The following is a 6,000-nucleotide window of genomic DNA, read 5'->3' on the forward strand; positions in this document are numbered from 1 at the left end:
AACAGAGATAAATTCGTAGGGACTGGGAGGAGTGGCTTGAAAAAAAGCTTTCGCATAATTAAGCAGAAGTACCTGGCAGGCTAGGTTGGATGGCTGGAGGCCAGAAGAAAGGAAGACTGAAGAATGGAAAACGGTTGTGATGCACTACGGTGTGAAAATATGCCCTTGAGCCTTGTGAAAAGAGGGGCAAAAAAGCCTGCCTCCTGTAAAATGTTTACCATTTCAGGGAAGTTTCTCTTAGTGATGCCCTGGGGGTGTGACTGAGTCTGCCTTGCATCACTGATAAGTGTCATGGGAGCAAGAGCTAACTTTTAAGGAACCAGGCACTATTCTAAGTGCTTTTACAGTTTTAAATCTTTGAGGCATTATTATTTTTCCCATTTTGCAGATAAGGAAGTGGAGGCACTGGGACCACAAATAAAATGCCCACTTGGTAGGAGGGGGATTTGACCCCAGCAAGCTGCTTCTAGATCTCATGTACTTAAAGCAGAACATCCAACAACCTGATTTGCTCAAAGGAAACTAGTAGGGAAAGGATAGTCTGGTTTAGGAAAAGGCTTTCATTTTCATTTTATAAATGAAAGGCTACCTTCATCACTACAACAAATCCTATAATTAGATCAAGGAAGATTTACTTATTGGTGGCTCAGAAGGACTTAAGTTATGGATAAGAATTATTTATAACTAAGAAATCATTTAGTATTGTAAATGTCTAAATTTACCTAAGGCTACTAGAAACAGTCTCTTTAGAAGTTTCAGCTTTCTCTTTCAAAAAATAAAAAAAAATGTTTTCCACTAGTTATTGATATAGCAAACTCTTACACAATTAGGCCAGAGGTACACTTGGGTCTTGTGCCTTTCTGAACCATCACAAATTCCTGATTAATGGATTTTAAATAAATGAGATACTGTTGTAGTTACTTAGCCAGTATTTTTGTTCTAGTAATTTGTTTTGCCACTGTCTATAGCCTTGTTGTTTTAAAGCCTTATTTCCTTTCACATCTGGACTAAGGACCCAGGCTAATTTGTAAAAGGAATTACGGTTCAGACATTTATAAATCAAGCCTAGGAACAATAAAACTGAATCCAGGGCAGACCAGAAAAAGATTTTTTTATATTCTCTTTGTTGCTCCACAAACAACCTGAGCTGTAGCCTTTAAAAAAAAAGTTGATCTTATAATAATTCCCATATTTACCAACCTCTTAGTTGTATAATCAGCTCACTTACATAATCAGGGAGGATATAATAGAAAGTTCACATCAAGTAAAATAATGGAATTGACTGTAAATGGATGTAAAAAAACTGGTTAGATAGAAAAACATTTATCTTTATGACTAAGAGTGGTGAGACTGGCTATAATAAGGTACTGTGTCCTTTAAAGCACTCAGTATTTTATGAAGTCAAGAAAATCTCTTGTAACATTCCTGTGAGTTTTTCAGAAAGTCTTTGTGATTTCTGCTTTTCTCTTTTCTTATCCATTGCCCACCCCACATGAGGCCTAAAATCAGTTGCTGTCATGACGTGGTGTTTCTGAAAGCTCTCTGGTGCCAACCAAGATAGGTGTTCTGGCTAAACCTTGACAAAGCCAGGTCAAAAGGAACTACAAAAGCAGCAAAATTGACCTAACTTATTTAAAAAAGCCCAAACCCAGCAATATGACTTTTCCTCAATTACTACCAATCTATTGGATTAATTTTTCTTAAGGTTTTTCAGATGCAAAACACTGTTCACCAAATCCTACACAGGCTGGGTTTCATAATTTATTTTAACTCCAGTAAACTAACTCCCCCTTGTCAGTGACAGCCCCAGTCATGTCCCCTGGGCTTGGCTAAACAGATAGAAGCAGCGGGCTGGCTGCCATTCCCCGAAGGTGCCCCAGGAGATAAGGCATCTCTAAGGTAACCAGAACTGACTACCAAGTTCTTGACAGAGAAGAGTCACCAGGTATCAGATTGGAAAGCCAGTGCCAGCGTTTAGAGGCAGAAACCAGCTAGTTCTTCCAATTGGAATCTTGTCAAACTAAGGCCACAAATATGTTTATTGCAATTCTGTGGAGGCTCTGAACATATGGGTACTAAGGGGTCCTGGCTGCAAAAATCAATCATATATAGGAACTGTAGCAAGCAGGACGAATGCTTTTGCCCTGATGGTTTGCTCTGGTGATGTTCTTATAGACCAACTATAGGTTTATTTGTGTTTCTGTCTATAGTAATAAGATAAAGCATATATAAAAATTCCACAGCAAATGTGATGTTTTCTAATAAGGATTACGACAGATTTGTAAAACTGCAAAAAAATAATATGCTAGGATATTTGTTAATACTCCAGCTGTTTTGGGAGGAAATAATTTTTTGCTAGCCTCATTTTTAGCCAAAACCAACCAAACAGACAAACAAAACCCAGTATGGACCCAGTGCTTAATTGCACCACGACTCTCTACGAAGAGAACTCCATAAGGTTCAATCCCTCTCTTTAGAATATGCAGCCGAAGCGGGAGGGTATAGCTCAGTGGTAGAGTGCGTGCCTAGCAAGCACAAGGTCCTGGATTCGATTCCCCAGTACCTCAATTAAAAATAAGTAAGTAAATAAAAACCCAATTACCCCCCAAAATAATAATAAAACAAATAAATTTAGAACATACAGTCTAAGCAAAATGCTTCCTTTCCCTCATGTTGAAAACAGTTGTCATGGTATCATCCAAACTCTTCCATAGATATGGTCTCTACCAGATTACAGGGTCCGCAAGTGGCATCAGCTGTCACCATGGCAACTTTCAGGGCAAAATGCAATCCAAAGTCCAGGTAGAGGGCTGGAAGTGAGAGAGAGAGAGAGTGGTGGGAGACTGAGTTCTTATCTGACACTGTTCCTGCCCAGTTACTGACATGGGTTCCCTTTCAAAGAAGAGCTAAAGGAGTCCTGCGGAGGGTGTTTTTTTCTTTTGAGGTTCTATGCCGGGAGTGACAGCTCCATACTCCCCTCTCTCCCACACAAGTTCACCTGCTCTCTCCCAGTGTTCTCTAAAGTCGGGTGCACCAGAAGACTGATTCAGGTTAAGAATAACATGTCACAACTTCTGTTTCAAGAGAATAACATGTCACAACTTTTAAATGCCTGTACTCCGTGAAGGCTGTATCATACACTTAATATGGAGTCCATGCAGGTCATTTATAAATAACATGTTGGGGCACGAGGAACAGCTAAACACTGGTTGATAAAGGCTCACGATCAAAACTGTTTGTTGATTTCTGCCCTATAGTCCATTGCTCTGGTTTGTCCGGGTGCTTCCATCCCCTTGCCCATGTCCAGGAGGTACTCCGCTTTCCTGCCTCTCAGGTCACTGGAAGGGGTGTTACAGGGTCGCCATCTGTCAGCCGACGGTCCCTATGCTCTGACCAGAACTGCCCAGGCCTTCAGCCCCACCTGCAGCTTCCTTGAGCTAACAGTCTCCAGTCTGGAGTTACTTCTCCCAATTCTGCCTTTCCTGTTTCCTGACTTGAGCCTGACTTGTCTTCCAACAAAGGCCTCATATTTACATGTTATATTCACCCTAATTCACAGTTACTCTGTGGGGAGGAGGATTTCTGGGTAGGGCCATTTAGGTGGCTTCCATTTATTTAACTTTAAAAACAGTGATACAAGTGTATAAGCTAGATGATTGAGTTCCTGTTCCTCATTATTCGTGGACAGTTTTCCTTGAGACAGCATGCTCTGCACATAGTAAGCACACAGCACCTATTTGTGATTGGGGAAATTCTTTTCAGTACTGTAAATCTTTAACAGGTTGGAATCTTAAATAGGGATGTCATGTAATCCTTTGGTCATCCAGAGAGCTGGTCATCTAGTCCAACTCTCTTCCCATTTATGGTAGTTGATTCAATTTATTGATCGTATACTGTATTCAGGTACTGGGATAGACCCTTTACATATATTGTCTCTAATTCTCAGGATACTCTTTGCAGGATAAATCCACTCTCCCCATTTTCAGAGAAGAAACCAGAGGCTCTGAGATGTGAAGCAGTGGAGTGGCAGACCCAGAGGCAAACCGTTAATTCCAAACACTCCACTCTCCTTTACAGGGTGCTGCCTCCTGCGAGGCTGTTGTAACCAGCCTTGAACACCTCCAGTAAAGGCACTTAACTCCCTCATATGGTCCTCACTTCCATTTTAAGCTTTTAAAATGGTTGTTGTTGGAAAACTTTATAAATACTTAAATAAGCACAATGGATGAGAAAAAAGAAAAAAACCCACTGTTGCACCTTGGCCTAAAGCTCAACCATAAGTGTTATTGAATGTGGTCACCGGTTTGATCTGGTTAGAAAGTCCCCGAAAAGAATGATGCCGAGTAAGGCTTGTGTGCATGCAGTATGTGACAACTATATATTGATCAGGCATGGCTGGAAGGTACATTTCATGTAAAGAGCATTTTCCTGTAAACAATTAACATCTGTTGTTACCAGGGGGCTTCCCATAACCCAGATCTCTACAAAGAGGCAAATAGCAGATTCTATGATTTTATAGATGATCATTGCATTGAGTTCAATATTATTGATTACAGTGATTGGTTAATACGGAAAAGAAATATTCTGCTGTGGTTTCATTTAGTTTTTTTTTTTTCTTTTTAAAAATTTTATTGAGGTGTAACTGACATGTAATGTTATATTAATTTCAGGTGCACAACATGATTTGCTGTTTGTATATATTGTGATATGATCACCACAATACGTCTAGTTAACATCCATCTCTATACATAGGTACAAAATTTTTTTGTGTGTGTTGAGGACTTTTTGAGACTTACTCTCTTGGCAACTTTAAAGTATACAATAGAGTATTAATTATAGTCACCATGCTGTACATTATATCCTGGATGCAGAAACTGGAAATTGATTTTTTGACCCCCTTCACCCATCCTACCCACCCCTACCCCATGCATATGTATCTGTCGTTTTCAGTCTGACTTATTTCACTTAGCATAATGTCATTAAGGTCCATTCTTGTTGTCACAGATGATAAGATTTCATTTTTTATGGCAGAATAATATTCCATTGTATATATATATATACATATCTTCTTTATTCATTCATCCATTGATAGACATTTAGGTTTGTTTCCATAGCTTGGCTATTGTAAATAATGCTGGAATGAACATAGGGGTGCAGATATCTTTTTGAATTAGCATTCCCATTTGCTTTGGATAAATACTCAGAAGTGGAATTGCTGGATCATATGGTAACTCTATTTTTAATCTTTTCAGGAAACTCCATACTGTTTTCCACCATAGCTGCACCAATTTACATTCCATTTAGCAGTGCACAAGGGTTTCCTTTTCTCCACAGCTTTGCCAACACACGTTATTTCTTGTCTTTTTGATACTAGCCATTCTAACAGGTGTGAGGAGATATCTCACTGTGGTTCTGATTTGCATTTCCCTGATGGTCAGTGATGCTGAGCATCTTTTCATGCCCCTGTACATTTGATTTTTTAATGTAATGATTTTCCTCTTCTTTGAGGTGCAATGTCTCTTGAAATTATTTATCAACATAATTATCTTGGGACTGATCACTAAACTAAGTGACAGTATCAAATCTTATATATATCGATTTTTCACAGAGTGTATTCCAGTGATGTTTCATTCACTTTTTTCCCCATTCATATGAGAACCACAAGAATGTAGGGTTACCAATAAGAATCTCCTCCTCACACTTAATTCATTTCTACACAATGAACAAGGAGCATTTTCTTTAGGAACATGGGTATTCTTGTGGTCACCCATTGGGACATTTCCTCTGAGCTGCCTGTTCTGAGAATTCTATGGTCAACATGCATTAGTTTTGTTTTATTCTTGGTCCCTGCCCTGCTCCTCCAATCTTCCTCCTTCCTTTCACCAATCTCAACTCTAGACCCCGTATTATCATGCACACTTAACTCACTGACTAGAGAGATCCCAGTGATGGGTAAGGATTATGGAATAAATCTATAGCGAACATTCAGGAGACAGGCCA

Source organism: Camelus dromedarius, chromosome 2 (genome assembly GCF_036321535.1).
Source record: "Camelus dromedarius isolate mCamDro1 chromosome 2, mCamDro1.pat, whole genome shotgun sequence".
In the NCBI taxonomy this organism is placed as follows: Eukaryota; Metazoa; Chordata; class Mammalia; order Artiodactyla; family Camelidae; genus Camelus; species Camelus dromedarius.